This window comes from Giraffa tippelskirchi, chromosome 3, assembly GCF_054371585.1.
Source record: "Giraffa tippelskirchi isolate mGirTip1 chromosome 3, T2T-mGirTip1v1.2.pri, whole genome shotgun sequence".
Classification (NCBI taxonomy): Eukaryota; Metazoa; Chordata; class Mammalia; order Artiodactyla; family Giraffidae; genus Giraffa; species Giraffa tippelskirchi.
The window spans coordinates 104,324,167-104,338,927 of NC_137277.1; the positions used below are offsets into that span (position 1 = coordinate 104,324,167).

Genomic DNA, 14,761 nt, shown 5'->3' on the forward strand with positions numbered 1-14,761 from the left:
ATGAATAACAGTCTAGCTCACCATACAATTATTCTGGGTAATGAGCCAGTATCCCCAGAAACCTCGTTCTTTGTAACTTTGGGCTCATGCAATATTTTAGAGTTATACCTGGCAATCTCTTCCAACAGTCATGACCATTCTCTAACTCCAAATGGCCAATTCCTGAACCATGCCTAACTTAATTTAGGGAATTCTCATTTGATTGTTTCAATCATATCAGTATGATCTTTATAGTTTCCTTTAAACTATATCAATAATTGTCAGCTCAGATATGATACCCCTTTCTGCCAATACCTTTTCCTCATCCTTCCATAACTGTTTCATCAATTTGCCAGTTGTGATAAATAATCTCTCTGCTCTGGTGCAGTATGGTCATGTGCCTATATAAGATCTAGAATTCTGACTGACAGTCTTCAAAAGAATAATTTTTATAAATTTGGTATCTCTATAGTCCTGAGTCTTACCAGGTAGCTCAATAGTAAAGAATCCACATGCCAGTGCAGCAGACACAGGAGACATGGGTTTAATACTAGGGTGGGAAGATCCCCTGGAGGAGGAAATGACAACTCACTCCAGTATTCTTGCCTGTAAAGTCCCAGAAGAGCCTGGCGGGCTATAGGCCATGAGGTCACAAAGAGTCAAACACAACTGATCACACACACACAGTAACCAGAACTAGTTTGACAGGAAGAGAATGAGGCTGGCTAAGGGTTTTTTATTTTTCCAGCTCTCTCCTACCAGGTCTACTGCTGCTGCTGCTGCTAAGTCGCTTCAGTCATGTCTGACTCTGTGCGACCCCATACACGGCAGCCCACCAGGCTCCGCCGCCCCTGAGATTCTCCAGGCAAGAGTACTGGAGTGGGTTGCCATTTCCTTCTCCAGTGCATGAAAGGGAAAAGTGAAAGTGAAGTCGCTCAGTCGTGTCGGACTCTTAGCGACCCCATGGACTGCAGCCTACCAAGGCTCCTCCATCCATGGGATTTTCCAGGCAAGAGTACTGGAGTGGGGTGCCATTGCCTTCTCCGCACCACTACATAATTATACTGCAGAAGGCCATAGGCCTATCAGCCCTTCCCATGCATTTTCTTTTTTCTTTTTTTGTAGGGAGTAGCATTACATATATGTTTTTAAAAATTTTTATTTTACATTAGAATAGAACTGATTAGCAAAGTTGTGTTACTTCCAGGTATACAGCAAAGTTATCAGTTACACATATACATGTATCCTTTTTCAAATTCTCTTCCCATTTAGGTTATTATAGAGTATTAAGCGGAGTTCCCTGTGCTGTACATTAGGTCCTTGTTGGTTATCTATTTTAAATGTAGCAGTGGGTACATGTCGATCCCAAACTCCCAACCTATCACTTCCCCTGAACTTCCCATGCAGTTTCTCATTCTTGTTTCCTCCTTGCCCATCCTTGCACACCTTTTGGTACTGCAGTATCCCTTGTAAACCCTATCCACTCTTTTACAAAAGAGTCCTTTACCAAATTCCCATCAGTTATTGAGTTCAAGTGTGCTGTTTCCATATAGTGACCTAATTCGGATTTCTTAAAACAAACAAACAAAAGATTGCCATGTTCTGAAACATTGTGAATAATTTCCTAACAAAATTATTTTTTATTCTTGTTTTTATTCTTTGTTCCTACATGAACCCCCGACAATTTTCTCCCATCATTATTCTTTCTTTTTTTCGCCACACCCTGCAGCATGTGGGATCTTAGTTCCCCCACCAGTATCCTGCTGAGTTCCCACACCTGCTGCAATGGAAATGCAGATTCTTAACTACTGGACCATCAGAGAAGTCTCTCCCATCAATATTCTTTATAATGTGACATATCCTCTTATATCCAAGTTAAAGGAAAAAAATTGTATCTCATAAAATACAAAAAAATGTTTTATTAAAAATTATATCATTTGTCTTTGTTTTGCAGTAAAATTTTTGATGTCAAATAGGGAATATATTTGTCTTCAAAGATTTCTTGTGTTTGTACCCCTAAATCAGTTTGCTTTTGAGGGTTGAGAGTGAGAAAACTGCTGACTGGTAGAAAAAAACTACCCTGACATGAAAAATATGACTGCAATTTTAATAAAGTATTGACCTTACCTCCCAGTAACATGCAAGTTAACTTCCTCTTAAATGCAAGCCATGTTAGCCTCACACAGAAAAGAATGATTTGAGGAATGTTAGGGGAGCCTCCAGTAACCCCAAAGTATCTCCCTCTTGCAGGTGAAATAATGCTCAAAAGGTTTCCATTAGTTATTCTTTGGGTTTGGTTAAGCATCTAGTTAACCATCGCCCTTTTCTTTCTATCCTCTCTCTATCCTCTTTTTGGCAGAAACATTTATCAATACGGCAGGAATTATATAATAAATCATTAACAGCTTAGAGTGAATTTTCTATCAGATCTTCTCTTGTTAGCAAGAGTAAGGCCCTCAAGCTGTCTAGGGGAACACAGCTTTTATAAACATGAGACACTGGACTAGCAAACAGAGAAGGAAACTGCAGCATGGGGATGTCTAGGTGCATCATAATTGATGTAATTTACAATGCACATTTCTGTAGGTGGGCAACAAAAGTTTGTGAGTAAGGCCCTAAAAAAGAAGACAGAGAAGGAAGAACAAAGAGAGAAAAAGAAAAGAAAAAGAGATAGCATTTTTGAAACTTCTCATTAAATCCATGTAGTAACCCATGAGTTAATTGCCATAAACTAAATTATGAAATATTTTCTGGCTCTCCTTATCCCTACTCGTGATATGCCAAATTGTCCTTTAACCTCTTGCTAAAGACTGAGCTTGGTCTTCCCAGGTGGTGCAGTGGTAAAGAATCCACGTGCCAATCCAGGAGATACAAGAGACCCAGGTTTGATCCCTGAGTTGGGAAGATCCCCTAGAGTAGGAAACAGAAACCCACTCCAGTTTTCTTGCCTGGAAAATTCCATGGACGGAGGAATCCTGAGGAACAGTCCATGGGATTGCAAAGAGTCGAACATGACTGAGCACAATCACAACAATGAAAGACTGTCACAATGACATAGAACACCATTCTTACAAGCTTTTGCCTGCACACGGATAACTGCAAGACCCCAAAAAAGTCTTCAAGGACTCAATCTCCAACAGTGAAACATTAGTCCCAATGACAGATGACTTGCCTTTCAGGAAGCCTCCGGTGGTTCTCAGTCCCCTCACACAGGTGATCAGAAAGCCTGCAAACATGTAAGTCAGGCTTCATCTGGGGATCAGTGTTCATCTGCCTGACTTCTCTGAAAATTCCACTCTAGCTGTACACTTTCAACTTCTCTACATTCCGTGGCTTAAAGTCATAGACCATCTAGTAATAAGAAAGTAAAAAGTCATCAGATTTAGGGAGCAGGGTAGAGATATGCTAAGAATACCCACAATAAAAACAACAGAAGCAGGTGTAACAAAATCCTGGTGCTGGAGAGAAAGAAGGCACGTCCTTTGATTCTCTGAGATAACCTGCTCATTTTTTGGAATATGTTCCAACTTTCTCCTAAATTATATGCTCAGAATGAGTCTCGTTTAGCTGCATACTGGCCTCTCTGAGAACTCCTTTATGTCCAGGTGTGTGTTCAATTCTTGAAGCATAATTTTTTTCTTTCTCTGTTGAATTTGTTGAATCACTCAGTTTGAACAATTTTTCTAACTCAAATATCATTTTGGTTGTTACACGGTGACACTCTCTGAGAGACCTGCTCTTGCTGTCTTCAAAAGGAATACTTCACCCTGTCCTAAACTCTAAGCATATTTATTATCGTTGGCTCAGCAATTGCACTACAATGATTTATGTCCTTTAGCAGCACCCTGAATGGCTCTTCATTATTTACTTCTTTTTTTCTGATTTAGTATCATGTACAAGACAGAAATCTTGCTTTATAAGCCATCAATCAGCTCATTCTTACAGATAATGATAAAGTTAATGCCTAAATGTTCCCATTTGCCATTGTAAAGACAAATATAAGGGGTTACATTTCCATATTTTAACTGCAAGTTTCTAATTCCATATTGTCAATTCCTTAAAGGAATATTCTTTTCCTTCACTACTGTGGGCTGAATGTGCAGGTAAAATCTTTTCCTGTTCAAATATTCTGCAATTTCATGCCTCTTCCAGTTTCCCCTTAATACATTTTCATGCAACTTTTCTGGTTTTCATATCTTAAATTATCTTGCCTGCTTCACAGCTGTAAGTAGAAAAATAAAGACCTCCTTTGGGCTGACATTTAAAGGTTTATTATTCTCTCTCTAATATACGAGCTTAATGCTCATTAACACTAAAATGAACCAGCTGAGGAAAAAAAATGCTGCCTTCAAAGATCCTGGAATAAATAATGTAACACAGTCTCTTCCTTTCCTCCTCACTAAAATGATATTAAACAATTCCACATTCCTTCAAAGTAAGCTTTTAAAAGTTTAATACTGTCTGTTTTTACTTTTCAAGGTAAAAGTCCTCTCCTGTAGGCTGTCCTGGAAGCTGATTGCTTTGTTAGGAATTCTTTTGCCTTGGAATAGATTTAACACATCTGCTTGCATTCCATTTTATATATCTGTCCTATAAGATTCAATTTAAAGCAACCTCAAATCACCAAGTTCTTTGAGATTAAGTATAAAGCATGTCATCCTTTGAGAAGAATGTTTACTTGGTCCTTGGGATTGGGGGAGCTTCAACAATTAAGGTAAAATTTTTAATTGAAAACTTAACACAGGTATTTAAACCAATATTTGTCCTTAATAAAAAATGTTTTCAGAATCCCTTTCCACTGTGTATTTTTTTTACCAGCTTTCTTTCTGTGTACATTTATTTCTCTCTTCTATTAGAATATTTAAGGCTAAAGTCAAAAAATTACCCAGCCCATGCCAGGAACTACTAGGACCACAATTTGTTTCCCTGACCGTTTAAATAGTGCCCTTCACCCTGCATCAGCAGAGAATTCCTCCTGCCAGATGAGGCTAATGGCGAGTTCATATAACTTTTCACAGGTAACCTATCATACAAATTATGTACTGGAAGTAGTTCAAGAAGTCTGTTGTGTTCTCCCTCTCTATCATTAACCCTTGTTACTAAATGATGTTACAACCTGGGATTTTCTGAGATGGAAAATGTTTGGCTTTTCTAGAATAAATATTAAATTCCCCAAAGTGACATAAGAAGTTGTCCATTTTGCAAGGTGCATGCCAAGATCAGAAGTCTTTCCTCAGAGATTTTAATCTCAGTGGAGAGCCTTCCATCCACTATGGTAGTTTTGAAAATAGAAGTTCTCCAGGAATAGGAGGTACAGTTACTTGCATTGTTACTAACTTCAATTTCTATCTGGAGTCCCCTTTCCAGAATTTTCCACTTGCTCAAATTCTCCTTCCTCAAGTTTCAGTTGTTAGTGCTGATCAGGACCATCTCATGGTTCAGTATGGTGTAACAGACTGTATGCAGAGATAACAAGATAGCTAGAGCTTTCATATCTGATGGGCCTCACTGTTTCAGCAGTCCAGATAGTGGAGCAACATTTTCCATAAGCTTGCCTGATACGTACAGTCAAACACCGAGTAAGTCCTCTAACGTAGGCCTTGATCCTTCCTATGTCAGACCTAGAAATGAGGACTGGCTAACTTGGGCTTCATTCAGGGAAAACCAAAAGTCATATGTATTAAATCCCAACTGTGCTTTCCTCAATTTGGCAAGACATTAACCTTTAACGCCAAGCTTAATTGGAGTTTCTCAGACGTTCATGTGTCAGATGCTCTAAAAATCTTCTTATGAGACAAATTCTGATCCAGTAGGTCTGAAATTTGGCATGGGGCTCTCTAGATCTAATAACCTCCCAGATGATGCTGATCCATAGATCACACTTTGAGAAATGAGACTCCAGAAGCTCAGATATTCTCAGATTTGGGTGTGCAAAAGAATTTCCTTGTGAACTCATTTAAAATGCAGAGTCCCAAACTCCAAGCCCAAAGGATCTCAGGCGGAGCCCAGGTATTAATTTTTTGAAAAGTGTTTCTGATGCTTAGGCTTCAGGGCATGAGCAGAACACTCTTTAAGTAATATAAGTTCAGTATGAGCTGGATTCAACTTCAGACAAAGCATCAGACCAAGGTGCCAATCTTGGCTTTACAACTTACTAAGTCTGTGATCTGAGATACAAGTAACATCTTTCAGACATAGTTCCCAAGGTTTTAAAATGGTTTTTATATCATCTGCTCCATTGGCATCCTTGCACTGCTGTGAAGTTCCAAAGGGATCATGTAGTATGTTCTTGAGCTATACGACTATAAATCGTCTGGCCACCCTCTGTAATCATTCCCAGAGTCATTTGATACCAAGATGTCATCACCTTCTTCCTCATGTGGTGCCAGCCCCGCTTTTCCATGCTTTGAAATATTCAGAGAGGATCACGGTAAAATGCTCTGAGGGAGTTCTGGAAACTCACCAGGAAGCCTCAGATGCTGGGAAACACAGCAGAGCATTTACTTAGGAGAGTAAGTCAGAGAGAAGGCTCCAGCTGTGTCTGTTAGAGTTGGCTATCATTCAGGTCAGGAACAATTGCAGAGGCAAATTTGAATCTATAAAGCCCCAATTTCCTAAGAGATCATTTTTCACGCTCCAATAATATCTTTGTATTCTTTTGTTCTTGGAGCCTAAGGCTTTGGTTCAGAGACCTGTATGATACTGTGATGAAACTTTTTCTTTCCTCTCTGATGAGTATAAAAGAGGATAAAACACCTTTGATGTTTGCATCAGACACGCCTCTGAAGCTAAAGTGATGACCGTGTTTTTGATAAATTGAAAACAATGCAAGTGACAAGTGATACTCCAGCTCTTCTATTTCTTCCATTTCACTGAACATCTATTCAATCTCATAGTCCCATCAGCCAACAGAATTATCCTCTCATCTTTCACAGTGCATCTCCTTCCACCCCCAGCTCCCTCACATTCGACATCTGGTGTCTATTCAAGATGCAGGAAATTCCCTTTTTTGAAAGACAATAATTTAAAGACATATGAATGTAAAATCCCTTGTAAATAAGTATCTGAGCCAATACAAAATCTAAACTATTGATTTTAAAAATAAAAGTGAAATTGTGTGTAAAAATGCACCAGAAAGTATCTGAATCCTCATTCATGCCAAAATATGGATACACATACATATACACATATATGTATGAAAACTTTTAAGCCTTTATAACTCAAAAGAAATTCACATAGAAAGCTTGCATTGAGTGCAGTTGAGTTGGTGAATGTCTCTGAGACTTGCAGGAAGGAAGATGACTCCTGGGAATCTGAGGACTGTGAAGATCTCCAGGAAAGTTCTTCCCATCATAAATGCTCACCACTCCTCCACCTGCACCCCACCTCACATATCTCCCCTAGAAGACTGATTCCTGAAATTGTAACATTTGACAGTCTTTGGACTTTATTTGGGGTTAAAAAAGGAAAGACCACATGTTAAACTTTGTCATTTGAATATACTCCCTGTGAGTCAAGCGCTTCTTTCTAATAAATTTTGGTGTTTGTTTCCTGTTGTTTAACAAATTACCATGGATTTAGTGGCTTAAAACAACACAAATTACTTCTCTTACAGTTCTGGAAGACTGAAGATCAAACTGGGTTTCACTGGGCTAAATTTAAGGTGTTAATAAGGCTGCATTTCTCCTGGAAGCTTGAGGGAAAAATTCATTCCCTTGCCTTGTAGCTTGTAGAGGGCACCCACATTCCTTGGCTGGTGGCCCCAAATTACATCTCCCTAGGCAATTATATAAAATCTTCAAATATCTTTTTCTCTCTCTGACCTATTTTTTCACCTTCCTGTCTCCTTCTCTGACTCTTCTGTCTCCCTCTTCCATCTTTTAGGGGCCCTTGTGATTACACTGAGCCAACCCACACATAACCCAGGATAATCTCATCTCAAGGTCCTAAATCACATATGCAAAATCGATTTTGCAGGAGAAAGTAACATATTCACAGGTTTCAGGGATATGAATGTGAACTTATTTGGGAATCCATTATTCTGACTACCACCATATCTAGAAAATTACCCTAGAAAGAGGTTGATTTTGATAATAGAGCACAGGGAGCAAAGGATTTAGGAGGCAGGAACTAATAAGAATGAGTTGACACCAAAGTAAAAATATTTCACACTTGGGAAAGTGAAGATCAAATAGGGAGAAAAACCCTAACCAAAAAAAAAGTGAATAGTGATGAAAGCAAACTTCACTTACTTCTGCTACAAAATAACAAATACGTAGGCGAAAGCACAAATATGCTTATGATTTCATATACATGCAGGCTTTCCAGGTGGCTGGCTCAGTGGTAAAGAATCTGTTTGCCAATGTAGGAGATACAAGTTCGATCTCTGGGTCAGGAAGATGACCCCTCTCCTCCACCCCTGGAGAAGGAAATGGCAACCCACTCCAATATTCTTGCCTGGAGAATCCCTTGGACAGAGGAGTCTGATGGGCTATAGTCCATGGAGTTGCAAAAGAGTCAGGTATGATTTAGCAACTAAACAACATATATACATATACGTACATATGTATAAACATTTTTTATGGGAATTATACTGGTTGCTTATTGGTGGTGATATGTGGGTGATTTTTCTTCTATTTTTCTATAATTTCTCTTAATTCAACCTTCCAATATTCTCTGCTCCTGGTGTAAAGTGCCCTAGTCCAAATTATATCTCCTCTTCCTGGGATTACTATGTAGCCTCTAAAATTGTCTCTTTACATGTTTGCTCCTTCTATCTCTTCTCCAAGCATCACCCAAAAATACAATTCTAGACTACATATCTGCCACCTTAGTCCCTGCTGCTTCTCTGGCCTCAGCATCTTGCTGGCTTGCCTCACATACTCTGCTTCAGTCACACTGAACTTCTTGATGATCCTTGAAACCAGACTATCTGCTGTGTTTTCCCAGAGAATCCTGAATACCTCCCCTACTATTTCATGCTGTTCTGACTTTTCACAAAGGAGATTTTCTATCTCCTTAAAAGCAGGGATTGTTATACACAGGATTGACATGATGTCCAACATATAATAATTCTCAGCAAATGCACTTAATAATTAATTAATTACCACTTTTAAGGAAATGGCAACCCACTCCAGTGTTCTTGCCTGGAGAATCCCAGGGACGGTGGAGCCTAATGGGCTGCCGTCTATGGGGTCGCACAGAGTCGGACACGACTGAAGCGACTTAGCAGCACCACTTTTAAAATAAAAATACAGATAAGGTACTCCTTCCTTGACTCTTACACAAGAACACAGAGCGTGCCTTTGCTGACATCTTGCCAACTACTCTTCCTAAGAGAGAAGTTTATCCATGAGAGCCCAATAGCCATTGCTCTATATCCTTTGGCCGATAGTGATATACCTCAGATGGCTAATCATTAAGACAGCGAAGAAAATACTAAGTATATATGAACTCTGGTGACAGTGATATGAAACAAATACATAGGCAAGCACCAGAAGCATCTATAGAAAATCTAAGATAGCTTTGTTACCCTACTAGCATTATGTGTAGTGAGCTTTCTATTTTTAAATTGCTTTTTAATTTAATTCATGCATCTCCTCACACAGAAAGTTACTTGCTATTATTTAATGTTAACTAGCTAGACAGAGCATTACACACACACACACACACACACACACACACACAGTTCAACTCAATCAAATAGGTGTTTTCTTGTATGTCTCCAGACAATTATTTTATACAAATTTGACAGATTTGATACTTTGCTAGTCCACAAAAATGTAAGATAAACAGCCTAATAGCAAATATCCAATAAATCCATTAACTATGCCATGGACATGTTTTCTATCCCGTGAATGAGACCATCTGCCAGAAACTCGAGAGCAAGAGGAAGGGTCACGCATTGCGTTTCAGTTCAAGAAGCAAAAGTCACCTTAAAGTTTTGGGTGACTCTGTGGCAGGAATAGTAGTCTAGGGAGGCAGAGCCCAGGCACTGACCAGAGTAAAACTAAGGGAAAATGCTGACCTATGAAATTTTTTGAAAATTTTCCTGTTTGTGTGTGTGTGTGTGTGTGTGTGTGTGTGCATCACTATGTGACTCAAGGGCTTTCCTAGTAGCTCAGCTGGCAAAGAATCTGCCTGGAATGCAGGCGACCCTGATTCAATTCCTATCCTTGGAGAAGGGATAGGTTACCCATTCCAGTGTTCTTGGGCAACCCTGGTAGCTCAGACGGTAAAGAATCCGCCTGCAGTGTGGGAGACCTGAGTTCGATCTCTGGGTTGGGAAAATCCCCTGCAGGAGGGCATGGCAGTCCACTCCAGTATTCCTGCCTGGAGAATTCCCATGGACAGAGGGGCTTGGTGGGCTACAGTCCATGGGGTCACAAAGAGTCGGACATGACTAAGTGACTAAGCACAGCACAGGACATGTGACCCTAGATTTGAATAAAACAAATAAATTGCAACCCCCAACTTGAGTGAGGAAGACAGATACTATTTGAGTACTCTCTTCACAGTACAGATGTCGATATCTTTTTCAGTCTAAAACTTGAGTTGTAGCATATTACATAAGTATTGCAATAATTTTTTCAAAAAGTGCCATTTTAAAAAAAAAATAGCTATTTAAAAAAAATCAGGGCTATTTTCTGAAATGATTCAGACACTATAGTTATTTAGTCACACAGTCATGTCCAACTCTTTGTGATCCCATGGACTGTAGCCTGCCCAGCTCCTCTGTTTATGGAATTCTTCAGGCAAGGGAGTACTGGAGAGGGTTGCCATTTCTTTCTCCAGGGGATTTTCCTCACCCAGGGATCAAACCTGGGTCTCCTGCATTGCAAGAATCTCCTGCAGATTCTTTACTAACTGAGCCACCAGGGAAGATTCAGACACTATATCATTCTGTAATTACAAACCAAATGGTGAATCATCTGTCTTAATCTTGATATTTCTATCAATACTGGCCAATTACCAGTCATGACTGAAACTGGTGATCATAGTCAGCATTAATAGATTCTTGAACCTCTGTCAAATCAATCCCTAGGGATCAATTTTGCTTATTTTTTAAGAAAATAGAATGTTTTTTGGCTAAGACATTTAAAGAATTTATAATAAACAAGTAAAAAAAGCAAGGAAAATGTAAAAAAATCTAGATTTAGATTTCCTAGATTTCATAGAAAGCAATTTAGTAAATGCTATTTATTCTGTCATATTTATAACTATATGATAGTTGCAACATCAGGTTATATTTTTACAAATGGATAGCACTAAGTAAACCTAGACAGCATATTAAAAAGCAGAGACATTACTTTGCCAACAAAGGTCCGTCTAGTCAAGCCTATGGTTTTTCCAGTAGTCATGTATGGATGTGAGAGTTGGACTATAAAGAAAGCTGAGCACCGAAGAATTGATGCTTTTGAACTGCGGTGTTGGAGAAGACTCTTGAGAGTTCCTTGGACTGCATGGAGATCCAACCAGTCCATCCTAAAGGAGATCAGGCCTGAGTATTCATTGGAAGCACTGATGTTGAAGCTGAGACTCCAATACTTTGGCTACCTGATGCAAAGAGCTGACTCATTTGAAAAGACCCTGATGCTGGGAAAGATTGAGGGCAGGAGCAGAAGGGGATGACAGAAGATGAGATGGTTGGATGGCATCACCAACTCAATGGACATGAGTCTGTGTAAACTCCAGGAGTTGGTGATGGACAGGGAGGCATGGTGTGCTGCAGTCTATGGGGTCGCAAACAGTCCGACTCAATGGGCATGAGTTTGGGTAAACTCCTAGAGTTGGTGATGGACAGGGAGGCATGGCATGCTGCAGTCCACAGGGTCGCAAAGAGTCAGACACGACTGTGCAACTGAACTGAACTGATATGAAGTAAACCTACTATTGCATTTTTCCTTTTATATAAAGTTATAGCACTATAGAATATCATCAGTTTTTCTCAAGAAACTGTAAATAAACTTCTCCATGCAAGGTGCAAGATAAAGCTTTTAAGGGACAGCAGAGCATAATATGCAGGAATTCAAAAAATCATGCCTTGGTCTTACCCTCAGTTATTCTACATGAAAAAAACTGTTCATCACACAGAGTTACCCAAGTGCAATAGAAACAAAATGAGGAGATTGGGTCCTGTTAACACAGGAGGCGCTCTATAATAATGATTTGGTAATGATGTATATAATAAAGTTAATTGTACTCAAAGGTAACTGTTTTAACACTGACAGCGTTTTTGTACCAGTGCTGCCAAAATCCTTTAATAACTTTTTAGAAAGTGAATCACTTTTACAAAAATTTAATAACCATGAAGAAGCAAATAGGGGATGATTCTCAAATTTTAATTTTAAATAATGCTATCTGTGTGAAATAGCCATGCTATCAAATCCCTTTGGCACTTCAAACATCCCTGCTTAGATTAAGTTCAAGGTTAACCAACCTTGCACTGAAATTCTTAGCTAAAAACAATAGCCACAGTATTTAAAAATGTAGCTTAAAATTTGGGGACAAGGCAATTTAAATTTTAAAAGACCAGGTCTCTGTTTATGTCTGATTGCATGTATCTATTTAGTAATTATGCTAAAAAATCCTATGGTTTTTTAATATATAATAACAACATGATTTTGAAGTTAAGAGGAGGATAACAAAATTCCAAAAACAGATTTTTTTTCAAAATAAATCGATTTCATAAAATTGTTCACATGTGAAGACTGAGCTTCACAGAAGTTAGCAACCTGCCTTTAATCACACTGTTAGGAAACAATCGATCAGTATTTTGACCCATGTCTGTGTGACTCCATTTTCATGCTCCTAACCACCTTGCTGTATGGCTTCTAAATATAAGAAAACAAGCTAAAACAATACTCTTCTGTGATATTTCATTGCATTTGTTCATTGGAGAGGTCCCACATGGTGGCTGCTTATTGTGCCAAATTGTGCCCAAGGTATATTCTACTTGGCTGGCAAATTACTCCTTTCTCATTTCATTCATCCCTGGTCTGAAGGTATTTGAGTTGCAACCTCTGAGATAGCATGGGCTTCCTTGATGGCTCAGTGGTAAAGAAGTCCCCTACAATGCAGGAGACATAGGAGTCTGGATTTAATCTCTGGTTCTGAAAGTTTCCCTGGAGGAGGAAATGCCAACCCATTCCAGTATTCTTGCTTGGAAAATCCCATCGACAGAGGAGCCTAGAGGGCTACAGTCTACAAGTTTGCAAAGAGTCGGACACAACTGAGTGCACCTGTACACTCTGAAATAGTGTAGTCTGTACTTCAAATTATTTTTGAAGTATTTCTCCTATTGTACTTGCTACTCAGAATAAACCAAAAGGTTAACAGGAGATGCAGTGCTATGCCCATACACAGAAAATTTAAATAACTCATCAAGGAACACATGTAAAATAGTTGAAAGAGCCCCAGCTCTGACATGGATTCTCATTCGACTACTTTGGGAAGGTTTCGGAAATGGTCTGTGCCTCAGTTTCATCATCTATAAAATGGAGTCTGTATTGCCTTTCTCACAGGATGTGGTGAGACTTAAATGAGATTGCACAAATAAACCCTCCAACAGAATGTCTATCATCTGTCAGACTCTCAATAAAAACTTTTTTCTGCTGTTAATGATTCAAGACCAAGTTAAAATGTGTGAAGAAATGAGGTCAGTAGATAAGATAATAAAGCTCCCTTCTGCTCTCTCTCCTGGGTATGATCCTACTCACCACTGTGAATACAGATTTGAAGCTTAATTAAAATAGAAGAGTAAGATCAATATATTCTTGGACTAAATGAAAAGAGAATCAATGTTTAACTAGATTTTTAATTATAAAAATGAATATACGCTTATGGCAAAATGAAATCAAAAGATTAATAGGAATAAATCTACAAGTCATCTGACTCAAATCTCCAACCACACTCCAGAAATAATTACTGCTGGTAACATTTGTACTCCTATACTTTCCATGTTCTTTTTAAGCATTTTTATAAAATAAAAATAATGTATGCTAGTATTTACATGAAGCTATTTACATAAAACAAATTATAAATACATATTTACATATATACACATATACATATTTAGAGAATTGCTTTATGCTAGATAAAGCAATTCTTTATACCATCTGTGTACTACTCCATAATTCAGAATTATTTGGCCATCTTTAAACCGTCTGAGCTATTATAAACAATACTGCAACAAACACAAATCTTTGCATATGTCTAAAGCTCTATCTGCAGAATACATTCTAAAGGTAAGTCTCAGACATGTCATTCCTTTCTTTGATAGGTTTTACCAACTGTACGCAAAAATTGGCTTAGCCCCCCGACAGTGTATAAGTGTCTACTCATTCACAACTCTCCATTATTGTTTAATATTGGACAGCTTGAAAGAAAAAAATATTATCTTGTTGCATTGCCTCAGTCATTTGTGAGGCTGAAAATACTTTTTTGGCCTGTGTAAATCTTTTTCTGTGAACCACGATTGACTCGTTTTCATATATTTCCTTAATTTGTGAGAAATTCTGTAAATAAAGAAAATAACCTTTCTAAAGCATGGCTAACAAAATTAATCTTTTAAAGCACTGTAATGTTTTCTTATATTGTTCTTTGTCCTTTGATTGTGTTTATAAGGGTATTTTTTTCCTTAACAATTTCTAAGTACTTTTAAACTAATTTTATATGTAATTTTACTCATGATTCGCTTGCTCCTTGGAAGAAAAGCTATGACCAACCTGGACAGCATATTATATGTATGAACTCCATCTGTGATTTCATTTTGGAGAATCTA

The 14,761-nt window shown here is 38.4% G+C and overlaps 1 long non-coding RNA gene across 3 annotated transcripts in view; it reads right to left on the reverse strand.

Annotated features, from left to right (window-relative positions):
• The window catches only part of LOC145541470 (uncharacterized), a 499,277-nt gene that overhangs the window by 317,898 nt on the left and 166,618 nt on the right, over nt 1–14,761 (reverse strand). Inside the window, exon 1 of one of the 3 annotated variants that reach the window (XR_014079040.1) lies at nt 465–595. The exons of the other annotated variants lie outside the window; for them this stretch is intronic. This is a non-coding gene — a long non-coding RNA (uncharacterized LOC145541470). Of the gene's footprint in view, nt 1–464; nt 596–14,761 lie in introns of those variants that run through there. 3 annotated transcript variants of the gene reach the window in all.